Here is a 24,668-nt window from a genome sequence, read left to right as displayed (position 1 = left end):
CAGAAACTCACAGTCTCAATACACTCCCATTACTACTAATGATAATTCACCAGCAGTAATCATGCTGTCAATTACACTGCAAAATCAAGCTATCAACAAAGCTGGGTTAATAACACAGTCAAGTGAAAGACTGATCTTTGTTTTTTAATTAGATGCTAGAAACTTATCTCTCTACAAATGCATCATGTACTTACACTACGTCCTAGCTTTCATACAGCACATCCTGATGAGGAATTTTATTAGTTTTTTAAAAATGTATGGATAAGGATATTACCTGAGTTTAAGCATGTCATAGTATTTTTTTTTTTTTTTTAAATTTATGACTGTAAACCTAAAAGAAAAAGAACTATAAGAAATATGTAGTGGAAATACACATATATACACTTTCTGAATAATCTTTCTGAATGTCATATCTGAAACAAATGTGAAGTCCAGGTAGTATTTCTGATCAATATGGGGAAATAGTATCACTAAAATGATATTATTCATACATACTTACGCAAAAAGCTTTGTACGTGAACTGCTGTTTAATATACAGAAGGCATAAAAGGCATTTACAGTTACTCTAAAGTGGCAGTGATAGATACAACTCTCAAAAAGCATTTGCTGAGAAGTACAAACAGTTAATATCAACCAAATATAAAAACTAATTAAATATTTTAAGTGCTTAGCTTCTGACAAGAAACATAATATTATTAAAGACAGCAGCAACCAGAGCATTTTGGGATCTTCATAAGCTTCATTTGAAAAACTAAGATTGCATTCAACTCTGTACACCAAAGAACAAAAACAAGCGAAAACCCCTTTCAATAGAAAGTAAATGGGGAAATGAACTTGCTTGTTTGTTTGTTTGTTTTCCCAAGGTTCAAGAAGAATACTTCATTTTTAGTATATACCTTGTTCTTAGCTTGTTATAGACAACAAGCAACTTAGGCTGGTCCTGGAGCCTGTCTACCTCATTGAATATAACATGCCAGTGGCCAGTCAAAAGTTCAAGAGGAGAGATCCCAGGCATAGGCCTGAGATCCCCCCTCACGCCTTAGTCTTCTGTAAAGGTCAGGAGATGCTAACAGCAGCACACAGAGGAAGTTTAAAACTTACAGTTCAAGACACATCGTCCTTGCATTCTCAGATACTTCCACGTTAACACATTCCACTCAGAAAAGGAAACAGCTATTGGAGACTGGGATTACTTTTAACAACAGGACAGCCCCAGCACTACCAGCCAGCCTAGCCTGGGCTCAGGTGGAGGGGAAAGGAAAGGAAGGGGAGGGCAGGGCAGGGCAGGGCAGGGCAGGGCTGCCAGCAGCACCAATTGCCCCCACCTGGGTGCAAGCCTGGGCTCTCCTGGACCACAACTAGGTCAAGGTGGTTCTTTAGGATGGCAAAACCCAGGGGGACTGGGACCATAGGAGGTAATTTCCTCACAGATTTCTCACAAAGAGCCTTGGGTGGCCCAGCACAAACACAGGCTTCCTAGGGAGGCAGAGAGGTATCTGAGGGAGCGCACCCTGCGGAGATGGAGCTTGCCTGGGATGTATGTCTGCCAGTGTTAGGAGCTCTTTCCATTTTTACCATAATTTATCAGCTGTGATATTTTATTTTACCATTATTGTAGTTGTTAAGCTAGTATATTTAATTAATCTCCAATAAATGAAAGGTAAACACCCTGCTACTGCTGTTGACCTAAAAACAGCACTGCTATGGTCCTTCCTTTGGGACAGTGTCAGGCTTCACAGGTGTGATCCCACGAGAAGGAAACCGCAAGCCAAGCCCTCCAAAAGACTCAGCAGATGGGGCAGGGGGAGGCCACTGCAGCCCAGTGCAGGTGCTCTGATAGGAGTAAGCCACAGCATGGTGGCCTGGGCAAAGACCTGCTGAAGGCAGCTCCATCCCCTGACCGAGGCCGCAGGCAAGGCCTGGGCTGCTACTGGCAGACCCTCTGCCTTGCCTCTGACTAGAAAAGGATGGAAGTAGAAGGCTGAGGACAAGGCGGCCATGATGAGAGTCTCAGCACAGTACTGCAGGGCTCAGGCCCCATGGTGGGGCTCCAGCATGTCTAGCACGCCAGCAAGCAAGGAGGTAGGCTCTGTGCCACTGGCATTGTGGCGCCTCCAGCCTCTCCTCCCCTTCTTCGGGAAAGGTTATCTTCCCAGGAGGCATTAATTACCATTACATGCTCCCTTGTACTGCCGAAGTAGTGTTCTGTGCTAGTAGGGTTGAAAATCATTTCCTGCTCCCCCTGCCACCACCTCCTTCAGCTGTAGACAGAATTGCCTTTTATGACTTGACAGACTTGAGCAGGCTTACTTCCCCTCTCCTACTGGCAAGTGCTGAAGACCAAGTCAGGAGATGAGGAAATCTAATGTGGGTTATGAGACCACAGTGGCTAGGGATTAAGTTGGTCCTGCCATTGCCTCATTTACTGGATATAAGGTTCTGCTTTTTCTTTTTTCTTTATTTCTTTTAATATACGTCTGAGCAGTATGAAACCAGGCCTCTTGCATCGCATTTATATTAAGCAGAGGCCATCCAGCTGATGAGAAATCTGCTTTACCTATGGAAAGATTCCTTTTATAAGGAGCTTGAATTGAATAAGCAGAGATCAAATGGAAGTGCTTGTCCTGCCTAGAAGCTTTTATTAAGTGCATGAGAAAATGTTGAGTATGTTTTTCAAATGCCTGCTACAAAGTGCTCAACTTTCTCCTGCATAATTTCTAGGTAGCAAGAACTAACATTTCAAATAAACATATCTGAAAAGATAGGATCTCCAGCAACGTAATGCTTGCCAAATACTATGCTGCAGTGTGCACACTGCTTAGGAGCCAAAATTTTTGTGAAGCATTGAACCTCCTGGATTTCTTACCTAAATACAATAAAGTATTCGTGCATAGTGAAACAGATGTTTGTTGTTGTTTGAGGATATGATCAGCTTGACACAGCAAAAAGCATGCACATTTGATTTTTTTTTTTATTGTTTTCCCCTAACATTTCAGTATCCTTATTGCTGTTTTATTGTAAAATATACTTTTCAGCATATGAACCTTCTACATCTACTTAGAGAGGAAGGGTTGGCTGAACAGCTGCGCACAAAACCCTGCCAGCATTTCAGCAATGTATGCATTGCAGGTCAGGGTCAGGTCACAGAAGCAGTCTCTGAAAATCCAGGATTTTGCAGATAGTGCAGCCAGGGACTCCTGTATTTGGAGCACAAGACACTACACTAATATTGCAACCAAAGCCAAGCGGCAGAGAAGTGTGAAGGTCTATTTTGTTCCCCAATATATATCGTAGTCTGATAATAGAGATATCTGGTGGCACAGCCCCCACTCTTCCTTGCACAAAGTTCATTTCAGTCAAATTTTATATCAAATGCAGGTACCTAGCAGTTGTTTGCTCATATCTGTGCTTATCTGCTCGCCTGGTCAGCTGATCCTTTTTATTTTTTTCATGATATAGCCTACACTGTTGCATTTAATTTGCTTTGTGTATAAGTCTCTACTATTTAAACAACTGTAAAATACAGTCAAAAGTCAAAGTTATAAATTTTATTTTCCAAGAGTTAAATTTATGCAATAAATGTGTTTCTTCAGACCTCTTAATAGCTTGTGAACACAGTAGGAAACTTCAACCAGGTTTTTAAAATGAAGATCATTAAATTCCTACAAAATTCACACCCAGATTCAGCATTTAGGTAGAAGGAGAGAAAGCTAAGCAAGACTGACTGTCAGTCGATCAAATAGAATTCACATAGTTTTAAGATTAGCTACCACAAGCAAGGATTTCATAGAGAAAGATGAGAGCAGAGGAGAAGGGATTTATTGCCCTAGAGCACAGAGAAAGGAACAAAGAATATAAATCTGTAGGAAACTGGGCCTCTTCATTTTCATTCCTTAGAGAAGAACATATTCTGTTAAATCAAGCAGAAAATTATGCATTGTCTTTTTGGTTTTGTTGGACTATGCCCAGAGTACTTAATGACAGGGTTGAAAAATGTGGACTTTGATCATATCAGTAGACATTTTTGCCTACAAAGAGCCTAAAATGCCATGAAACAATGGCAAATTTTGAGCCTGGTCTGTTTCTGCAGGAGGCAAGGGATTAAGTTAAATACTTAGGGCTCCAATTTTATCTTTTCCACTATAAAAAGTATTTACTAGTCTAAAGGCAAAGTTGACAAAGATGAAGTTTGTCCTAGGATTCTTCTCTCTGTTTTTAAAGATATCAGCCAGTGCCTTTTCTTTTTCTTTTTTCTTTTTTTTTTTTTCCTTTCTTTTTCAGTTATGCAGAGATATTACTTCAGTTTTTCACCAGTTTCTTTTAGATGTCAGCTCCTGTTCTGTTCCAGACATATGCATACATACGTGCATGTGCAGAGTTTGGGTCCAATAAAAAAGGATTGCCTTTTATAGATCACCTTTCCATTCTTCTCATAACAGCAACCATCCTGCTCTCAATTGCAATAAATACATTCTCCTGAGAAAGAAAAAAACCTGGGGCCAGTTTACTTTTTAAACCACCTGCAGTAGCTTACAGAATGGGACAATTTCGAGGTTGAGGCAACAGTTTTGTACAGATTTGTGGCAATGTTTCAAATACACTTAGCAATTAGAATGTATTTTGGATAGTCTTTCCATAATCAGATTTGGGATTAAATGTATCCAACCTGGTATGATACAGCAAAATGTCCCTTTCCTAGGCCTTGGCTTACTTCATTACAGAATAGGTGAATAGTACAAATGTGAATGTCTCCATCTGTTTAAGAGTTTATAGGATGACAGCCTTTGCAGCTGGAATGACTGAAGCATACTGAAATTAAAATTGTCAGCCAGTATCCAACACTGCAAAAAAATAAACACTAAGTAGCCAAAAGTGAAAAGAGCTCTGAGAAGACCAAAGGAAAGCTGAAGTAGCATGTACCACATACATATCACATGGTTTTACTGTGATCCTTTGTTGTCACATGATGATCAGCAAGAGTCACCCATCCAGGGATTTGTGATTGCTGCTTTCAAATTTCTGCCTTTTTTGTATCTTTATAGTACAGCTTAAAGTGAAGTTGCTGTAGCAGTTATAATAATACAAGTTCATCCCTTAAACAGAGGTCAGGGGAAGATACTGCAGAGAATAATCAGGATAAATGCAGTGTCTGGCATAAATGTTGCTTTTGCACAGTAGTGGCTTCTCCTCAGCTTGCCTTGTACACACATGCATAGCCTTAGTTGGCCCACTACTTTTGTCTTAGGGCCTTATATACTTTCATAATAGGTGAGAGACCAGGGACATGAGAGGAATTTATGAATCCTGATTCAAGGCCTTGAGAGCTATTCTTTCTAGGCATCCTATGTAGAAAAAAAAAAAAAAAAAAAGACTAAAAAAGACTAGCTGTGGAACTATTTTGTGCACTTAATTGAATCATTTCTACAGAAGACTAGCTCTCTCCACCAAGTTCCCATACAGAAGACACAGGCAAATCAGCATTATGGTTATCCCTTAAAGTACCCCACAACTGGATTTTCTCAGTGGTCCAATTATTTTGATTTGTATTCAAGTATTTTGTCATTTGCCTGTTCTATTGACTGCAACATAGTAAAGCAACTAGCATGGTTCAGTCCTGACTGGACTGAACTAGTTCAGGTGGGACTTGTCTACCCTAAGACAAGTACGGCTGCAATGTGCACACAAAACTGGATTCAAAGCTTAGGTTTTATATGCTTGGTTAATGCTTATCACCAGGGACCCAAAGCCTAATTAGCACGGTGAATTCCTACTGTTTTTGTAGTTAACACAGCTTTCCTATTGTCAGCTGAACAGTTATTATAATAAGCCGAGTTCTGATGCTGATTGTTTCTGTAAAGCAAATACACTACAGATGAACAGCTGGCGATCTATTTGACTAGAGTAAGACAAAAGAATAATGGTGCTGCTGAATAATCCAGATGCCCAGATAAAGTCAGGAAATACAATTAGGATGATGACGTTTTTGTGTCAAAAGAGTTATGCCACACATAGAGGCCACCATTGAACTACAACTTTTATATGGCTAGTTACCTACAGCAAATAGTGTGATCCAGTTAGGAAATAAAAGTCTCTCCCATGAGCAACAGAAGTTAAAATTTTGCCAATTTACTGTACCTGCTCACTATACCTACTCCAAATCTCTTGTATCCTTATACCTTTCTTACTCAATTCAATATCTGCATTGTACCTAGTATCTAATCTGCTAATAACAACTGTCCTGCTGAACTTCTTGTTCTGAACAACTCTCCTTTGCATTAATCTCCACCACTGTATCCAAGATTTTTTGGTGTGATACTCATCTTGTTGCATGATTTCTCTGAGATCATATGAGGACCAAGAATGTTTTTAAAATGTCAGGTGACTTGCTTCTGGCTACAAAACAGAATCCCTTTCCTTCTCCTGTAGTTTTTTATCTTCATTCATTTCTTCCTCTGAAATTGTTGATAATTTCAAAGACCTATATTATTTTGCCACTTTCTAATTCAGCTTCCTCTTCAGTTCCATTTCTTCCTTCTGAGTACTGTTGTGGTTTAACCCGGCCAGCAGCTAAACACCACCCAGCCGTTTGCTCACCCTCCCCCCTCCCTCTCTGGGATGGGGGAGAGAAATGGGAAAGCGAAGCCTGTGAGTTGAGATAAAGACGGTTTATTAAGACAGGAAAATAACAATAACAACAATAATAATAACAATAATGATGATAATAGTATTACTATTAATAATGTCTACGAAACAAATGATGCACAGTGCAATTGCTCACCACCCGCTGACCGATGCCCAGCCTAACCCTGAACAGTCTGACCCTCCTCCCCCCGGCTAGCCACCCGTATATATTGATTAGCATGACATCAGATGGTATGGAATACCCCTTTGGCTAGTTTGGGTCAGCTGTTCTGGATCTGTCCCCTCCCAGCTCTTGCTGCACCCCCAGCCTGCCCGTTGGCAGGACAGTGAGAAGCTGAAACGTCCTTGGCTTGGTGTAAGCACTGCTCTGCAACAATTAAAACATCAGGGTGTTATCAGCGCTCTTCTCATCCTAAGCCAAAATGTAACATTCTACCAGCTACTAGGAAGAAAATTAACTCTGTCCTAATTGAAACCAGGGCATGTTCTCATACCCTGTGTGTGTTATTTTTCTGCCCTTAAATGGTGTATCGTCACATAACTCTCTCTTTATCTTTTAATCCAAGACCTTCACTGTACCAAAATTCACATCTTTGGCTATCGTGGAAGGAGGAACTTCATCTCTTAAGAGACAGCTGGTAATGAGTGTCAGAGACAGAGATGTGAACATCCCACCCTACTCAGTGCTTACACCTGGAGTGCTATGTCCAGTTCTGGTCACCACAATTCAGAAAAGATGCAAAAAGACTGGAGAAGGTCCAAATAAGGGCCACAATGATAATCAAAGGGCTGAGAACCAGCCCTATAAGGAAATACTGAAGGAGTCAAAGGAGTTAGGTTGGAGCCAGAAGAAGTGGCTTGGGGGGACCTAACCACAGTAGCCTAGTGCTTAAATGGGGGCACTGGACAGGGGCTCCCTCTTCACATGTAGCCACGTGGAAAAGACAAGGGGCAGTGTGTACAATTTGCACTGGGGGAGGTTTCTTCTTGACTTATTATAGTAAGAACAATCAATCACTGGGAAAACCTCCCAGGGATGTGATAGAATCCCCAGCATGTGAGGTTTTCAAGATCTGTTTGAACAGGATACTAGATAATCTCATCTGTGCTCCTTTTTCACATGAAAGGTTGGACCTGATGATCTTTGGAGGTTCCTTCCAACCTCGGCTATTCTATAATGCTATGAAAAACATAAAGAAAGAATTAAGTATTTCCCTCCCTATCTTTTTATAGATAATTTTCACTGGAAACATATACAGAAAAGAGATTAAAATCAATTACATTTAACTACTGCAATCTTCAATTCTGAGAAAAGATGACAAACAGTTTGGAGAGTTATAATTCAGGCAGTGTTTGCATCATGTCTCAAGGTCTTAATTTCTCTTAAAACATTTGAGTTTAAAATGTCACAGTATAGAGCACTTTAGGAAATTTGTTCTGGAGCCTTAAGTAATACCAAAGCATTGATTTATGCAACAATTGGCAAGCAAACTTTACAGCTAATGTTTTATTATGCTTTGTCCCCACCCTTGCCAATGCCGTCATATTAAGAGCTTACATAAAATTATTTAGAAAATTGAGCAAGTCCTTCCCAACATTGAATCTGGTCAGCCTCACTCAAATAACATGAGATATGTAATTACTATTTCATTTATGTTCAGAGAAGATCAAGTAAGCACAATTGGAATGCTCAGCAGAAGTCCTAAATTTAGCCTAAAGAGGTCAAAATGGCAGTTTATCTTCTTTATACATGTTCATAAAAAAAAAAAAAAAAAAAAAAAAAAAAAAAGTCAAATTATGCCTTTACAGGGCTTTATTTATTTATTTATTTTTCTATTTTATACCTAATGTACTCAGTAACATAATGTACATAATGTAAGCAGTAATGAAAATACACCACCTGGGGAAAAAAAAGATCAAATATTCAATTAACAAAATTCTTATGGTCTTTTCTGAGCCAGTGTAATATTTCCTGGGGCATTATTACAGGAAGTTTTAGCTTTAATAAAGTAGTGTTAGGCTAATTTAGTGTAGTCTACAGTAAAAAGGAGACTCATGACTTTGAAATGTGTTATTCATTGACATGTGATGCTTTATTTACTTGCTTCCATGTCAGAAATCTTCCAATATTCACAGCTACTGAAATACTTCAAGATGTTTCATCTTTTTCTAATAAAATGGAGGGTAGGGTTAGAATCTGGATTGGTCATACGTGTAGTTCAACACCATGCCTTTAACTGCAATCAATACAGACAAAGGTGCAAGAAACACCATGGAGATAAGAAATGGGAATGTTTATTCCTGAAGCCCGTCATCCAGATTAATGTATGCCCTGAGACATGAGGTTCTGTTTGTTTGATTGATTGATTTTTACACCACTAAACAATCCTGTGCTGTAATTCAGGGTGTTCTCACTATCATATTAGCTGCATTTTGCCCTCATAGGCACATCCGTCAAAGCTGGGACCAGTTGTACCAAATGTTGAGCAAAATGCTATAAGAGCACTGTTCCTACCACAGAAAGCTTACAGTCTAAGTAGACTCATGTGGATAACCTCATTAACTCAATTACATTTGGTAACTTCCCCTTGCCTTTCACTGCTTTTGTTTTTTGCATGAAGTGCAGTGAAAAGGCATTCCATGTACAAACATCAGTAATCATTACTTCTAGAAATGATGAGCTCAGGCAATATTCTTTACACAGAAAAGACAGACAGCCTAGTTTAGTAAAATTCAGTGGTTCATATTCGTACTTCATATATACAGTATGACACTAGGAAGTGTAAAGGTGGGAAGGGAAAGAACAATAAATCTGGCAACAATTTCAAAGCAAAAGGCAAGAAGCTTCAGAAAGGAAAGCTCTGGATAGAATATAGGGCATGCATATCATGCATGTGGTATAAATACGAAACAAAAAGCTCATTCACACCACAGTATTGTAAGGAAGTGAAGGAAGGTAAAGGAAGAATTAGAGAAGGAAAACTGAAGTCAAATAGCAGATCGGTGTTTTCCGTAATACATCATCATTGCCTTGACTCCCTAGTTCCTGGGTGACTTGACCCTGGGCCTAGATGTTAGCCTCACACCTTCCTTCCTTCAAAATACATCAAGCCTCAATGACTATAGAGGAAAGAGCATGACACCTTTGCTGCCTTGTGGATACCAAACTGCTGTATTTTTCTTTTTCTTTTCCTATTCTATTGCAGGAACATATTTGTGTTGAATTACTAAGCTTTATTTTCAACCCTTACTTTTGCTGCTTTTGTGGCAAGAGCCTTTAGCCATATTCAAATCTGAAGGCAACTCTGGTCACAGGATCTATACTGATGATAAGCCTGAATCTGGATCAAGGACTCACTGTGTGCACTAAGCACTCTGTAAGGATAGCAGAATACAAGGATTTTTTGTTTGCCCTTTTTTTTTTTTTTTTTTTTTAAACCTAGGGCGTAGAGTAAGGACTGCAGATGAGCGGCGTTGAGGAATATTAGCAAATACACTCATTTACATCGTGTCAGGTTAAGTATCTTACATGGGGCTAAGAAACAATGTGGAAAAAGTTTGACCGAATGTATGCAGACAATACATAGAATCATAGAATATCCTGAGTTGGAAGGGACCCTTAAGGATCATCAAGTCCAACTCTTGACACCGCACAGGTCTACCCAAAAGTTCAGACCATGTGACTAAGTGCACAGTCCAATCTCTTCTTAAATTCAGACAGGCTCGGTGCAGTGACCACTTCCCTGGGGAGCCTGTTCCAGTGTGCAACCACTCTCTCTGTGAAGAACCCCCTCCTGATGTCAAGCCTAAATTTCCCCTGCCTCAGCTTAACCCCGTTCCCGCGGGTCCTGTCACTGGTGTTAATGGAGAAAAGGTCTCCTGCCTCTCGACACCCCCTTACGAGGAAGTTGTAGACTGCGATGAGGTCTCCCCTCAGCATCCTCTTCTCCAGGCTGAACAGGCCCAGTGACCTCAGCCGTTCCTCGTACGTCTTCCCCTCCAGGCCTTTCGCCATCTTCGTAGCCCTCCTCTGGACACTCTCCAACAGTTTCATGTCCTTTTTATACTGTGGTGCCCAGAACTGCACACAGTACATCCTGCTCTTATCTGTTATACTTCACTGAGTTTACTGTTATTCGCTCCCATTATGGACTACTTGTAATGCTATTATTCTTCTTCCAGTATTATTGTCAACATCTGATTAGAAATAAGCTTCTTCTGTCCCTCCTAACTCAATACTAATCCAAAATATCTCAAATACCACAATAGGGTTTAAAGCAGCCCAACATTTGTGTGAAACTTGCATTATTGGCAGCCTAGCATTTCCCCCTCTGAGTTCAGCTGTGTCGTATAGAGGAAATGGGATGGCATTGCTCTCAACCGTAGTTCTCAAGGTTGGCAACACAAGCAGGAACTGGAAATAGCTTTAAGTAAACATATTCAGAGGTTGGACTCGATGATCTTGAGGTCTCTTCCAACCTAGAAATTCTGTGATATGTTTAGAAGTATTCAGGATTTCTATAATAAATAGAAGATGAATGATTGAGCTTTCCATGTAGATATATTTCAACATATATTTTTAATTCAACTCCTATAGTCATCAGCACTTACAGTTCCTTAAATTGACATAAGCCCAAATCATTTATTAATGATGCCGATTTTGTTGCCAACTAAAGCCTGAAATGCATGGAAGATTTCAGAGAAGTCTTAAGGCAAAACCCACAGACAAGCCTTTTTTGTATATAAATATACATGTATCTTGGCACAGCTACCTTGTTTCTTCAGTGAGGGTCTGCTCCAGCTGTGTCCTAGAACCCTTGATACCCTAGTTGGTATAGCTTGAAATGAAAAGACCGTGCCTGCTGATTTCAAAGGGAGGCATACAGAGAAAAGGCAGAAGTATCTTGTTCCTGACCTAGAAAATTCTTAATGCAAATATTAACATGTAACATATCTTATATTTCAAAGAGATAGAATGTCAAGTTACTTTAAAATTCCTTTAATTATAGCATATGCTGTGAGCTATTCATACTCATTGTTGGTTGTTTCATTTCACACTCTCTTCTATTATGAAAATAAGTGCAAAGGAAAGAGTGCCTTGAAATATTTATAATGGGTTTGTGTAAAGGCAGCTTTAGAGAACATCATTTTAAACTTCCCATTAAATACTAGCCTGCATGTAAAACTGCTGTACAACAGAGTAGAACATTGAAGAAATAAAGCTACAATGGAAAAGATAGAAGCAGCCCAGGCTGTTGCATGAAACAGAGAAATACCCAGTTCAGAATGAAATAATTAATGTGAATCAGAGAAACTGATTCAACACAATGAAACTGTGCTATATTATGTTCAGATGTGAAGTCATCATCACAGAGAATCTCAGTAAGAATTAAAATTTTTGAGCATATAAACATTTGTTGACTTTAGAGAGAACAAAAAATTCTATTCTTACTATGCTTCAAAATGCAAAAATGTTTGATCCAGGTCAGAGGGGTGTATATATGCAAAGTCTGCAAAAATCATTGGTGGGGGTCTCAGTTCAGTAGGAGGTACTTTGAAAACTGCTGAATTTAAGGGTATTGTTGAGTTGTCATTTGATGGCTAAGACTGAGATACATACAACTTCAATAACTGGAATTGATTAAAAGACTATTTCAGAGCCATCTAAGATGTTATCTCACTATTTAAATGTATTTTTTTGCCTAGCACATCTCAATTTCTGTTTTATAGAAGCATTTTTCTAATGGCTACATGAAAGTGCTTTGAACTTCACTTTCTTCTTTAAAAAAAAAAAAAAAAAGTTTTAAGTAAAACCTTGAACAGAAGATACTCCTAAATTCTGTATTCTTGAGCACAAGTGGTGGTTTCTACAAGCACACATGTAACCTGACTATGTGGTATTATCTATCTCAACAGTTTGTGGCTTTTGTACATACTTCATACTGTTTCTGCTGCTTGAAGTATCCACAGAAACTGGGTTTATATTGTTACCTCATTTATCATCTCAAACCAGATAAAATGGGTCTGATGTACTAAGCCACCTACTTGGCTGGTTATTTTTAAATGCTAAGGGTATAGCTTCTTGACTTTCTAAGCTCACCCCCACTGACATCTGTAGACAACTCATACATCTGTATCAGTTAGAAATGATAAGAAACCATCTGAGGGAGATCAGTTGTAGATCTTGGAAGATTGAACAAGAACTGCTGTAACACCTCGTTATCTGTTATTTATTTATTTAACACACTCATCATGTTTTTCTTGGAGGACTTGTGTTTAAATCAAAATCCACATCCAGCATAGCTAGGGTGAGTATGAATTGCTTGACACTATACCAAGCCTATTTTGGAAACATGATATAAGCATCAAAAAAACCTTTTGTGATGAAAGAAAGGGAAAAAAAAGAGTGACAACGCCAAAAAAATACATCCATTCAAGCAGGTAGCCTGGGTTGTATGAATATAAGTCAAGTATGGCTACATGGTCAGCCTGATGCCCCTGCCCTGTACTTCATTAAGAACACAGATGTGCTAATAAAGCAGCAAACCTCCTGTGACTGCAGTGGAGGTACAGCATAGCTACTTTTCCGTGCTGTTCTTCTCTCCTACATAAGCACACACAGCAAGCAAGGTAGGGAAGAAAAGAGAGAGTGCAAAGGACTGCAGTTGTCATATTCTGTAGCCACTGCTTTGACAGATTTGACAGATTTCCCCATAGCATTAGGGCTCTGTGGAGAGAGAGACAGCTAAGCAGCCACGTTTGTTTCCACATAGCCCATAGCATGCAAACAGCATTGGGTGACTTCGCTGAACAAGGGAAGGTAGCTGGAGGTTAGGGCGGGGGAGCTACTGTTCCTAGCACTGCTTCTTCAGTAAAGGAGCATCTTAACACCATATGCACCCTAACTACCTGGCACAGGCTCTCCAGGGTTTAGTTTAGAAAAAGATTTATTCCTAAATGACAGATGAAGCTTAGATTACCCATATGAGCCTGTAAGCATGATCAACTTTTTTACAACAAAAAAAGCTTTTCTGCTCTGGACTAGGAGCTTCATGAGCTCCTACTCAGTTACATATTTGCTGCTGTTTTTAGACCTTTCAATTTTTCTGAAAGTATGTGCATATGTCAATGTGTTATGTATGAAATATATTTAACTACACTAACACTCTTGGAGGTAAAACGCATACGTATGTCTGCAGCTGCTCCTAGTCCAGCCATATCTGACTGGTACATTTTCAGTCTTTGATGCCACCCTTAGAAGACACCAAATCAGTCTAATTCACATGTGCACAGAGTTCAATTCCTCTCTTTCATTCTTCATTGCTATAAATGCCCTTTGCTCTTACACACAGCTGGTTACCGCATGGCATTCCTTCTCCTTTGAGAGTGAAAAACCTCTTTAGAACATAAGTCCATTCAGAACTACTCCCTGGGGTGGCTACAAGCTAAAACCCCCAATTCTGCCTTCTTTCCTATGAGACAATTCCAATATAATCCCAGAAGAGTTTCGGATACTGCCAGTAGTGTGTGAGCCAGATAGCCTTGTGTCCAGCCAGAACTCTGATTTAGCAGCTCATCATGTTTTTTTCTGTTAGACCATTTCTAAAATGTACCTCTAGTGAAAATAATAATAAAAGGTCATAATGCAACCTTACCTTATTTCCTGCCAAAAGGTATTCTGATGTGGATTCAGTGACTTCTACTTGTGTTCAGTAGTAACTTTTCCAAACAGACTACACTTATATGAGAGTCAGTGTCTGGCTTTTTTGCTCTGGGCACCATTTCCAGTCACATGAACTGGGAACAGCTTGATTCAGATGTTAACAGCCACTGACATTTGCAGGAATGTTATTAAAAAAAAAAAAAATCAAGCCTTGAGAAATTTCAGTGCTTAAAAAGCTTATCACAAAAGTTACTGAAAATATGGTATGCATGTTATCTGTGAGAACAGTAGCATAATGCAAGTGTTGATGGTAACATGATACATAGCTGTATAGTACATTAAGGAGCAAACCAAATACAGTTCTGTCCTGACTTTCATGTTTTTGCAAGTTCACTGAAGTAGGACTTGTGTGCAAATCATAGAGGAATCTGACTTTTTGATGTTAAATGGATGTTAGAATTTGACAAATTAAATTGGTTGAATTCTAACCCTGGATTACCCTGGATTATTGTCTTAGATTTTGAAGGAGGTCTCCATCAGGTAAAAGACAACATTTGTGGCTTACATTTCACAGGTAATAGAGACACAGAGTTTAGCTCTCTCTCTTCCCCTCCCCCCCCACCAATTTCTCATATCGTTCTCAGACATCTCCTTTTCAGAAGGTGACCTCAAGCAGAATAGCTATGCCCTCGAATCATTGTATTACAGGATAAGAAGTAATGGGCTCCAAGCATCTGACAGATTCTAAGACTTCTCTAGACTGAAGTCACATGGGTTATTTTAACCCTTCCTCCCACCTGACTTGATTTCTTTCTACATGCTTGTAAAATGAACAACAAACACACAAGACCTTGTGAAGCCTACCAATAGTGTTCAGATTTGTCTAAATCACCTACCTCTTGAGACCAGTGAGAGGAAAAGAAATAACTCAAATGCAGTTACACTTAGGTGAATTAGAGCAATACAGGAACAATATATTTTTATAACCTTTGCACTATTCTAGGAGACGCATATTGTAGTTTTTTGTTTGTTTTTCTCCCAAGGGGAAGCAGACAATAAAAGGAAGCCATAGTTCTTTACTCTTTCCTCATTAGCATGATTCCTACAGCATTTGCACCTTCAGCTGAAGAGATGACCAAATGATAGCAAGCCAAGTTTGCGTGCAATACACTGGAAATGACAAAAATTGATAGGTGTGCATGGTGCAAAGCAGTCATTCTAACACAGCTAGTAAACATCTGCTGTCTAATGCATGCTTTGCAAGTGAAGTCTGTTTACATTTTGTGAATGTCAGGCATCCAAATTTGGGGCAGATTGCACCTATCATATTTGCACATTAAATCCATTCAACATTTGTCAGAAATAGATTGGTTTTGTATGTGTGGACAGTCACAGGAAAGAAGCAAAGCCATTTACTAAGGGATACTCCTAGCTGAATTTTGTTGTTGTCATTCAGAAACTAATAACAATCTAATTTAGTGACCAAATTCCTCAAAAGGTGAATCTATGTCATTTCGCTTTTTATTTGTTTCAGACACAATAACATTAAGAGTGAATGAACATGAGCTACAAAGCTACAGTGCTCATGTTTTGCACAGGTGCAAGGATATGCAGAAGAGTTTCAGTAAGAGCTCCTGTCCACATGGCATAGCATCCACACTGGTAGGTCTGTCTGATGCTTCAGAGAGTTGTAATTTCATGATTTCCTCAGAACATTCTCCTGAAAGATGTGTAATGTTTGGGCAAAATTAAACCCACCATAAGTCTGTATACACATCCCAAAACCTACATAGAATGAGGAAGTGAGCTTCATGTGGTTTGAAAGTATGAGAAGATACTACTGTTTTGTTGTCATATTTTTCAGTCTAGAATACAGTTAAACAATGTAGAGTTCCTCTAAATATATATAATACATAGAATAAAATGTATAAAATAATTTCAGGCAACAGCTGTGAAATTCCTTAAATCCATAAGGAAGAATTCCAGCAGCCTTCAAACTCAGCCATAGGAATATCCTAGTCATCTTTCATGAGATTTCTTCTCCAAACTACTCTTAAAGGAACACACATAAGGTAGCTCATCATTTTATCCTCCACTATGTTGACTTCATCATCTTTAAGCTACTGAATTAGACAGTAGCTAATTCAGGAGCATTATAACCCTCTAAAAACTCCACAGTCCAGAAGAAGAGGGTGATTTATTCAGGTAAATTAGAAAAATACACAAACATACCATATACTATTTACAAAAAAAGATTATGAATTTTTTTCATGGAAGAAGAAATCTCAGTAAATTCAAAAGTTTAGATAGGCTGACAATGACCTCAAGAAAACAAGCTGAAGATCTGAATTAACAGTGTTAATTAACAGTGTTAATTCAGATCTTCAGGATTATCATGAAGACACCATTTGAGATTATTTCATGATATCATTTTATCAAATAATAAATGATACAATAGTATTTAGAAGAAGGAAGACAGTGCAAACAAACAAGATAAGACGCTGCAGTATATTAAAGCCAGAAACATTATTTAAAATAAATAATAATAATAAAAGAACCTGCAAGAAAGCTTTAAAGCACTGAAGGGAGAAATTTCCATTTGACTTCATTTTGGCTGCAGAACAGTCATACCAGTAACTTAGAGATTAAACGTACTCCAGCTCACCAGCCTACAGATCTTTCTCCACTGCAGCTACCAGACGGCAATGGTTCCCCTGAACTTATGGTGCAGGTTTCAGTGCTCAAATGAGGTCTATTTACCAATCATTTACTGAGGCACACACGTGACTAGAATTTGTGCTGTTGGCAGTACAGGAGCTTATTTAACTGCAGCTGCAAGTCAGAGTAAGTGCTCCTGAACCAGTATTCCTCCAATTATCAAATCATTCTGTATTAATGTTAAAACATGGTTGATCAAAATTGATACCCTGCAAAGAAAGCCTCCCTTACTGAGGTGTTTTGCTACAAAAGTGTCTCTGCAAATTCTAGTAAGTCAAGAGAGGAAAGTGGATTTTAATTTGTTGTCTCTACCTGTCAGAGAAAAAAAAAAATGTAGTGAAGTCATGACATTTAGTAGCACTGTCTAGGAAGTGGTAACGATCAACATCTGAAGCCAGAGGACATTTTGCTCTGCCAAAAGTCATGGTAGGGAACAGAAGATACACACCCCATTCCCCCCTACAAAGTAGAATCTCATTTCAAAGAGATGAGATGAGAATAAGGCCTTTTGCCTTTTTCCCCCACTAACTGTTGAAGGCAAGCTAGAAATTTTATTTCTTAGGAAGCAAATCATGAAGTACAACAGCTTTTGTGAAGAAGAACCTTGCTGAGTTTCTTGATGTTAAGGAGTCAGAACTTTGCTTTCTTTAAGAAAATCTCAGACAAGGTGATTGTTACAGCTAATTACTTGTAGTGAAAATGAAAAGTTAATTTGAATTTGAAGGAAATGTTAACTGCCAGCCAAGTGCTAATCCTACTCCTATTGCCAAAAAGGGATTTGAGGACAGAAAACCACACAACATGAGATATAAGAACCATAACTTGTAGCACATCACTGATTCAGGATTACAAAGCAGCAAACAGAACAGATTGAATATAAGGAAATACAGTCATACAATTTAGTTTCTTTGAAAGTTCAGCATATAGCAAGCTGTTCCCTGCTTTCAAATCCTGTGATGCAGTATTTGATCTGATTTCTCACTTCTTCTAGATGTGTTATGTGCCAGATGTGCCAGTATTTGTGATGATTCAGACACTGAACTTCTTGCATAGTTTAAAATGTTTAATTTTTGTATATGTTGATCATAATTCAGTGGAGGCATTCAAAGTAAATGGACAACAGCCAAATTATGGAGCAACAAGAAGGTCTGCACCATTATTGGTGCTCAGAAGTGTATCTTACCACTTATGCAGAAAGGGAGAGAAAAAAGAAAATCTCATAACATTCTTTGTGTGTGTGTATATGTGTGTGTGTGTGTGCGCACGCATTTTGTAAGATGAGTTAATCTATCTGGCACAGAAACCCATGGGAAAATAAATGACATATTTTTTTTTCTTCAGTTTTTAGCCTTTATTTTACCTTCAGATTGTTATTTCAAACTCACTTTCTGAAATATTGCTGAACATACTTCTTCATCAGGGGTCCTGCAGAATGCTGCATAGAGTAAGTTAAGATAGATATTTTGTACAAGTCAGGTTTTTTCATATGACATAAAGCATCCTCAGAACACTGAATGGATGTTATTAAATTTTATGATATCCTGTACAGAGATAGCACACATTGTACGGAGACAGAAAGAGTCATAAAGCAATTAGAGTATCAACTTGGCCTCTACATCATACTCTGTATTAAAGGATGAAGCTGAATTCCCAGAATTCTACAGGTTTTGGGACAGACAGGACCATTATTGAAAGGGTATGTGGTTACTCAAAAGATAAAATTAAAAAAAAAAAAAAAAATAGCAGGAACAAACAGAAATAGTAAGAATTATGTCTACCGTAACTCTATACTACTGAGAAAGCATGCAAATCTTGTCCTTGGTATTAGCCTGAAACAGCAGCTTCACTGCTTCTCTAACTGCTGTCAGCTGCAGGAAAAAGCAGCATGCAGCACTTCCCATGGGTTTTCTACATATATAGGCCTGAGGAGAATCATAATGCCAGTTTTTGAGGTACATAACTAAATATCTCAGAAGTGAAGAGCAGCTCAGTGAACAGACTCCAGCCCTCAATAATCTCCCTACTGGGTCCCTCATGCAGCCTCTAAAGTAGTTTGTGTAATGAAAGATAGTGAGAAGATAAAGAGAAGATGAAAGATACAACCATCATTGAGAAAACAATGTTGCAGACTTTGCAGAAAACAACTCACAGGTCTCCTAACAATTGCAAGGATTAGGAAACTTTCACAGTTTAAGTTGAAAATGGATTTGAGCATGTCATAATTTCTGAGCAGATCCTTGGTGATTCACATAGCTGAACTTGTAAGCAGTACTTTGCATACTCAGCAAATGTATGAGTTGGGATGGGCCCAGCAACAATAGCAGAAATCTCGTGGATGTCACTTGTGTCCCGTTTACAAAGGCAGGTGTGTGGGTAAAAGGAGGACCTGGCCAGAATCTGCCCAGCCATTATGGAAATAGAACTGCCTCCAGCCCGTGTTCTGTGCCCAAGTCACTGATGACCACTGTCCTGAGAAGAAATCTGCTACTTGTGCCACAACTATATCTTTGTTTTGGGGTCCCCAGCTGATCCTCAGGCTGTACTTCATATTTCAGGAAAGCCAAAAGCCCTAACTGCTCAGCAGCACAAGTTGCACAGAATTGTATTTCTGCTTAAGGACAAGTAAACAACAGTAGGTAAAATTATCTCCTGGAGGTACAATTATCTCCTTCTAATTGTTCCTTGTGTAAGAGAGGGAAATAAGACTCCCCAGGCAGGTGGCCACAGAGATATAGTTGTAAACGTTTTGTTACCAAATCATATCCTGCCTATCTGGAGCTATGGGTACCATTGCAGGTTTCCTTACATTAACTTTCAAACCAACCAGCCACCCTCAAAGTTTACTACCTATAAATGAATGTTGTTTTGATGTACAGTTTGTATGCTTGCATGCCAATCCTTGTCTATTCAGGTGTTTTTATTCAGTCAGTATTCAGTTTCTTATTAAGAGAAAGCAAACAAACAAACAAAAGACAACCCACCAAAGTTTGTTTTTAAGAACATCTTCCTCCCTCCTCAGCAACTTATGATATAATGATTTGATATACACACAAATGAACTGTTTCCATAAACGTTCCTATTCCTGAACTCAATAGTCTCCATGTATTTCAGTTTAAAATAAAGCAAGTTATATTTTGCTTCCAGTTTAAAGGTTCCTGCCCTGAAGACGGAAAACATTAGCTGTATAAACATGGTTAAAAGAACAACTGCTTCTGTTTGCAGAATGCTTCTTGGGAGAGCTCTTTGCGGCATAAATATAAGTTTTAGCCAGCATTATCCCTGTTACAAGTTAGAGTAGCTCATAAAATAAACAAACAAATAAATTGAACACTTCAGATTTAAATGAAAATGTAAAGATACATTTCTTAAGACTACATGCTAGCCCATTACAAATCTGAGGAATTTACTAAAATGGCAGAAGACTTACCTTCAGAAGAATTGGTGAGGAGGCTGTTGTTTCAATTTTACCTTGTACCTGATCAAATGCTTTGCAAGACTTGGTTTAATGCTGACTCCCTCCACCCCTGTAGTGGTTTAAAAAAAAAAAAAAAAAAAAAAAAAAAAAAAAAAAGTCTAAGCACTCCTATAGGCTTGGCAAACTGAATAGCAGTAACATCTGGCTTTTTGCCTGAAATTAATTGGAGAAATGTATTACAGGCTGTGCTCTTATCATCAGCTGCCAAGAAGCATTTGTATAATACTTCTTTACAAGGGGAAAAAGGAAGATTTTTCTTTTTCTTTCCAGAGCTTTGTGGGTACCAGACAACACTGTCAAGCAGATAAGGATTAGGAACTGACTGGTGAATATCAGAGAAATAAGAAGTTATACTATTTAGATTTTCCTTTAAAAAGTGCAATTCCAAATACAGAGGGACACACGTATGGATCCCTATGGATTTCAGCATGAAGAACTCAGAAGAAAAAGTTTCAGATTTAAGATGCTCTGCCCAGGTATCTGTCTCCTCCAAGGGCTGCAAGCCAGTCCTACCCCTCCTCTGCCACAATGGACAGGAGCACTGTGGCAGTCCTGCGAGGCCCGCTGCCCAAGGGCAGGCACAGCTTCTTCTCTCCAGGCTGCTATAAGGCTCAGCTCCACGATAAGCCTATGTTCTCATGGCCAGTGGCTTACTAGGAGAATACAACAGTTGCCACAGTGCTCAAACACCGGGTTAATCCCTCCTTGCAACCTTAAGTGAGCAGATGCCCCCTTGGGCATTGGTAGTCTTCTCTCCTGGCCTGGCCCAGATGTGGCTGTGGGGGCTCAGGGCCCATCTTGGCCAAGGAGAGGCCCGGCCACCATTGATGCGAGGGGCTGTGGAGGGAGCCATCACACTTACTTTCAGGCTACCAAAGCCTTCCTGTGAGACTGGCAGCTATGCTGGCCAGGCAGCAAGTTTCTTGCCTTGCTAACAGCAGGTTTCTGCAGCATGGTGGCACATAAAGCCACGAGGACTGGCACCCACTTCTGGAGCAGTATTTAGGCAGAGCAGATGTAACACAGCTCTGTGGGCCACAGCTGCGCACTGCTGGCTGGTGAGGCAGCTAGCCTGAGAGCTGTACAATCCTAAGTCTTCCTGTGTTAACACTGGCAAATAACATAAGTTTTCCAAGTACATGAAGGTTTTCAGATCACCATACCTCATGCTGGCCTGGCTCCACAGGCCAACAGCAGCTCATAGGGTACAGATTCACAACTGCTGCTTGCTGTGCCCTGGGCAGGGGCGGCAGCATCAGGAGGAGCTGGGTGCAGGCCATGTCATGAAAGCAGCAGGCACCTGTGACACTGCATGCTAATTAGAGTGTTAATTGAGAGTAAACCTTTCTATTTAGGCACTGACTAATATTTTATTTCAAACAACTGCAACACCACAAAATGCCCAGTTATTCCTCAATTCATCTTTTCAAACATTGTACTCTACCACAAATCTGATCATTTCAGTGTTTTGTCCCGAAGAGCAATATCATGAACACACACGTGGCAGGCTTTTCCCCAGTGCATGAATTCTGTTTTCCTATCAGTGAACAGAGATAATTACAAGCTTTTCAAGTCATCCATAAAAATAAAGGTGATGGCCCCAGCATGAGACTGTACGTCAGCTCCTAGGCTTATCTTTTAATCAAATACTGTTTAAACATATGTACAACAGCAAGCATGCAGATGGTTGGTTGAGCAGAAAAAAGCTCTGGGTTAGGTACTTCTGTCATGACTCTTTCAGATACACTTTTATAAAGAGGCAGTCATAATTAAATTGTGGAAGACTTTGTGAAGGTTTGTGTGGTTTTGTTCATAAAATAAATACTTTGTTTTGTTTTATTTTCACACATACTTATTAGGCTTTTCTGCAGAGTTTGATTAGCAAAACAGCATCTCAGGAAAATAAATAGTCCCCAGGCATGGGTTTTCAATAATGTTTACGGATAGAGCAAACCAATTAGGTAGAGCTAGACTTACATACAAAATTAAAAATCTAATGCTGAAATTGGGAATCAATCTCTCCATTAGTACTTCCAGTGGTGTCACCAGAATGGTGCTTACGAACAATCACACGTGTATACAGGCCTGATTTACTGTTCAGTGTCATATTCTTTTCTTCTGCATCTAAATAAATGTATAATTTGGCAGTTTCTTTAGAATGGTTACTATAATTTATGGGAGATCATTTGTTTTTTATTATTCAAAAATACCATATCTGATATACTGTATTAATACATACCAGATTTTGAACCAAGTTTTTTCTCTCCTAAACCATGCAAATATGAAACTTCATATAACCATCCATATAACACTCCAGCTCCAGAAAGTAGAGCATTAAGGCAAACCTCACAGTGTAACACTAAACCCACACAAGATGTCAGTGCTACAGCTTTTAAAATCACCATATGTCTCTTCTTGTTCCCAGGTTTTCCCTTCCTAGTCTCCTTTTTTGATTTCTCTTTTTGTACACCTTGGAACTATTCTATTTCCCCAATCCCCAGTTATATGTTCTTTCACTTCTTGGCTCTTGCTCTTACTTTTAAAACTTTTATATTTATTTATTTGATTTTCCCTGTTAAAAGGATAAGAAAAAATCATACCTGGACATGAACAAACAACCAGACAAGATGTGATGGTGCGACTGCTGAGAAATTAGTGTTTTCATCTGTAATTTGGGTTTGACAGGGGAAGAAGATTGTGAAAGAAATGATGATCCTTTACTGCCAGGGAAGAAAGAAATGGATCGAATAGGTTAGAATTTATTAGTTTTTGTATAAGCAGAACCTGAAGGACAGATATGTATTAAAATAAATATTTTTGAAAGTATTGCATTGGGGGGGAGGGGAGAGGGAGGATCTTCCTTGAGGTCAGCAGGCCACATAATTCTGCAAAGACCTAGTGAGCCAGTCCCAGCAGCATGCTTCAGGGAGTCCAGTGTATTTTCAGAGCCCATGGAGAGATAAAGGCTTATGGTAACTCCTTGTTCTTCAACACAGAACAAAACCCATCTCCATGCAACAAGAAGAATCCCCCAGCCTGAAAGAGTACCCAGACAGTTTCTGAGATAGGTGTAGTTAGGATTCAGAGCATCACATCCTCTACCCAGAGGGCAGCTTTCTAAGGAGCGCTTGCCCTTTTGCAGAAGCAGGTGAGGGGTGCTCTTGCTGCCCACCTCTGCACAGCAGAAGGCGGATAAAGATTCTGGAAACCTGGTGAAAGCCCAACTCCCAGTCTCTAGCACCAGTGAGCGGGGATGCAGGCCAGACAGACACACAGGAGAGAAGCCAGCACACACAGCAACCGCTGGCTCTGGCCACGCTCACCCTCCTGGCTACACTTCCAGGGGTGTTTGTGCAAACAGTGTTACAGGCTTTGGACCAGGAAACACATTGTGCAGCAGGGATTCAGACATTGCCCTGCCCAGATGCATGCTTTAAATATTTCCTGCATGGGAGCCTGGAGAGTTTCCTGTGTAGTGTAGGAGGATGTAATAGGATGCACACTTTTACTAAGGGTGGAAAAAACTGTGATGATGCTGACCCCTCCTGTTCTGCCTTTGTAGAAAACCCTGGATGAACCACCATATGTGCAGCTTTGTTATACATGTAGGTCTCCTTTTCCCTTATTACATTAATAATCAGTTGCACATCAAGAACCATGATCCAAGAATCACAATCAAGGCCTCTCTCACTGAAGAGTTACTTTCTGTGTTTTGCTTGCTCAAAAAGCAGAATTTAGGAATAAATACTATTTAAGATCACTTACACTTGTATTTTAGCTGGGTAGGCTACATGAGGTAGACAGGTACAGATACTCAGCTGGCTATATATTAAATGTAGTTCATAGTAGAAAACTAAATATAAATTTAAACAGGGAAGAGTACTTAATCTGTTAATGTACCCTGGATTTTGAAAAAATTGAAATACCAACTATTTTGATGAGTTTTTGTACTACCTCGCAACATTATTTATAGCCAGCCTGCCTCTGCCGCCAGTACCAGACAGCTCTTGCTCCTCCTGCAGCGGCGGTGCGAGTGAGCACAAATCCCTATCTGCTTCGTCTCTCGGATGATCCCGCAGTGCCACCTACTTGTTGCTGCGAGTTTTTGCAGGGAAAAAAAAAAAAAAAAAAAAAAAAAAAGAAAAGAAAAGAAAAGAAAAGAAAAAAAGA

The 24,668-nt window shown here is 39.4% G+C and overlaps 1 protein-coding gene and 1 long non-coding RNA gene across 5 annotated transcripts in view; both read right to left on the bottom strand.

Moving 5' to 3' along the window:
- Positions 1–14,396, bottom strand: part of FMN2 (formin 2) — a 181,234-nt gene extending 166,838 nt beyond the window's left edge. The window contains exon 1 of one of the 4 annotated variants that reach the window (XM_072035606.1): positions 14,298–14,396. The gene's annotated coding sequence lies outside the window, so the exon portion shown is untranslated. Of the gene's footprint in view, positions 1–1,101; positions 1,390–14,297 lie in introns of those variants that run through there. The other 3 variants (XM_072035607.1, XM_072035605.1, XM_021275158.4) reach the window with 3 other exon arrangements.
- Positions 14,397–15,811: 1,415 nt separating this feature from the next.
- Positions 15,812–21,804, bottom strand: LOC110353457 (uncharacterized). Its single transcript, XR_002403948.4, has 3 exons — positions 21,662–21,804; positions 20,451–20,547; positions 15,812–16,025 (listed from the first exon to the last, which is right to left on the bottom strand). It is a non-coding gene; the product is annotated as an uncharacterized lncRNA (long non-coding RNA).
- Positions 21,805–24,668: the final 2,864 nt, after the last annotated feature.

The sequence above is a fragment of the Anas platyrhynchos genome, chromosome 3 (genome assembly GCF_047663525.1).
Source record: "Anas platyrhynchos isolate ZD024472 breed Pekin duck chromosome 3, IASCAAS_PekinDuck_T2T, whole genome shotgun sequence".
In the NCBI taxonomy this organism is placed as follows: Eukaryota; Metazoa; Chordata; class Aves; order Anseriformes; family Anatidae; genus Anas; species Anas platyrhynchos.
Note: the sequence above shows the minus strand (reverse complement) of the source record. Positions and strands in the feature narration are given on the sequence as shown.